The 1,907-nt window shown below is 37.7% G+C and overlaps 1 long non-coding RNA gene across 1 annotated transcript; it reads right to left on the bottom strand.

Annotated features, from left to right (window-relative positions):
- Nucleotides 1–1,090, bottom strand: LOC113463850 (uncharacterized). The gene is made up of 3 exons (XR_003388678.1): nt 895–1,090; nt 715–813; nt 1–526 (listed from the first exon to the last, which is right to left on the bottom strand). It is a non-coding gene; the product is annotated as an uncharacterized LOC113463850 (long non-coding RNA).
- Nucleotides 1,091–1,907: the final 817 nt, after the last annotated feature.

The raw sequence follows: 1,907 nt of genomic DNA, 5'->3' as shown, positions 1-1,907 counted from the left end.
TTCCATGAATAATTCCAATAAAGTTTTATATCTCAATTCCAAAATCTTGCATGATAAGAAACCATTTTGCCCTAGAGGAATCTCTATTCTCTTTTAATAACCGTTTCCATTAAGTTAGGAAATGAATCGCGATTAGTTCGATCGCGTCCGAGCACGAAATTGAAATTATCACGCCGGACGGATGATTTTTTTTTAATCTAACGCCGGAGCATAGCTCTAATTCCATTATCAGCCGAGCGTTGCTGATTAATATCGGGCCTGACCGAGGTTGCAGGATCGCCGCTAACGAGCAATTATCATAGCGCGGATCCTCGGCCGAGGCTGGATTCGCTGCGGCTAGAGAGGCGATGATTCAAGCCCCTGGCCTCTATCGCATGAATTATTCATTCGGCGTCTAACGGATAGACTTGGCAGCAGAATTCACGCGGCATGCACTTCCCTTCCTTCTGATTGTGCGCCTGGATACAGGTGCAAAACTCCTCTCCTATTTTCATAGCTGATCCTGCCCAAGCTTTGCCAGGATTGGCTAAAAATATGGAAGCGATTTATTGATTGGCTGGAAGGAAACTTTCTATGCATTTATCATAAGAATTATTGATTCGATGCTTTAAATATGAGGTTTCGTGTGATAAAATTCAGGAATAAGGTGAATGTCCCAATTTTTGTTCACATCAATTTCTACTTCTGCTGTGTTCTTTTATAATTTTAGGTTACCTTAAAGGGAGAGAAGTATATATTTTTATTGTAAAATAATTTGTTTTGTTTCTTGTTTTTGGGTCTCTAGGGTAAACTCGTATGACCACCTCTTCTTGTCTGAATTATAGAAAAATGAGTCAGTGAGTAGAACTTATAGGTTATAGGAATATTTGTTAGATCTTTGAATAAATTACCAACCGTGAGTTTTCAATTAAGGAATCATAGTTTTCCTACGTAACGAGAAAGGAAACGGCATAGAAATGTTTACTTTCGATTATGCAACAGCCGTAGCATCCTCGGAGAAAGTAAAGCTAACTAAAATCGCTAACAAACCGAAACTAAAAAGGCGTGAGCAATTATTACCGTACGGTGAGAACGCGTAATTTAGAGAAACAGAAGGCGCGCGGAGAGAAGAGAAGGGAGGGGCGCGGGTGTCGGGAGAGAAGTAGTAGTTGTCGCATAATTAATTTTTATTGACTGCGTTACACAATTCTGAGAGCAACGCCATGTCTAGTTTTCCCATCGCCGGATTCCAGGTGAAAATCTGCACGCGCTCGCGCTCCCTTGCTCGAAAGTGATCATGCGCGTTTTGTTATTCGCCTCGTGATTTCTATTTGAAAATTCGAATCGAGAATCGCGCATCCGACGCCGATTTGGCGACACGTACACCGTCCGGGTGACTATCGGGAATTTTAAAGGAGATCCGACGACATTTGCAAATCAAAATCACCTTCGATTATGCTTTTAACCTTCTCAGAGACATGCTCCGTAGAAACTTGTGCTATAAAATGCTTGTAAAAGTTGTTGGAGAGATTCTGTCAGCTTCTGAATTAAAAAATCGATTGTTGTTTGCTAAAATTGGTAGACCGCAGATTTTTGTATTTATGATATCAATTTAGGAAATTATAGAATAGGTAGAAATTGATTTTATTTAAAAATGGAATATGCATTTCACTTTTGAGTCTGTTTATGTTGTAGTAGTAGTAGTATTTAATTTATTGACTAGGACTTCCATACAATCTTGTATAATGATCATAGTGTACAAAATTATAAACTAAAAACTATAAATGTATTGCAACTACCATTTCTGATTCTTATAAGTATGATACTAATAAATAGAATCTCTATAATTCAAGAAATATAAAAAGTATAAAAACCAATTGTTAAAAAATGATAGAATAGATATTTAAGAATAGAATTCCCCTTTTTAT

The sequence above is a fragment of the Ceratina calcarata genome, unplaced genomic scaffold (genome assembly GCF_001652005.2).
Source record: "Ceratina calcarata isolate Rehan_Ccalc_2016 unplaced genomic scaffold, ASM165200v1 scaffold175.2, whole genome shotgun sequence".
Classification (NCBI taxonomy): Eukaryota; Metazoa; Arthropoda; class Insecta; order Hymenoptera; family Apidae; genus Ceratina; species Ceratina calcarata.
Note: the sequence above shows the minus strand (reverse complement) of the source record. Positions and strands in the feature narration are given on the sequence as shown.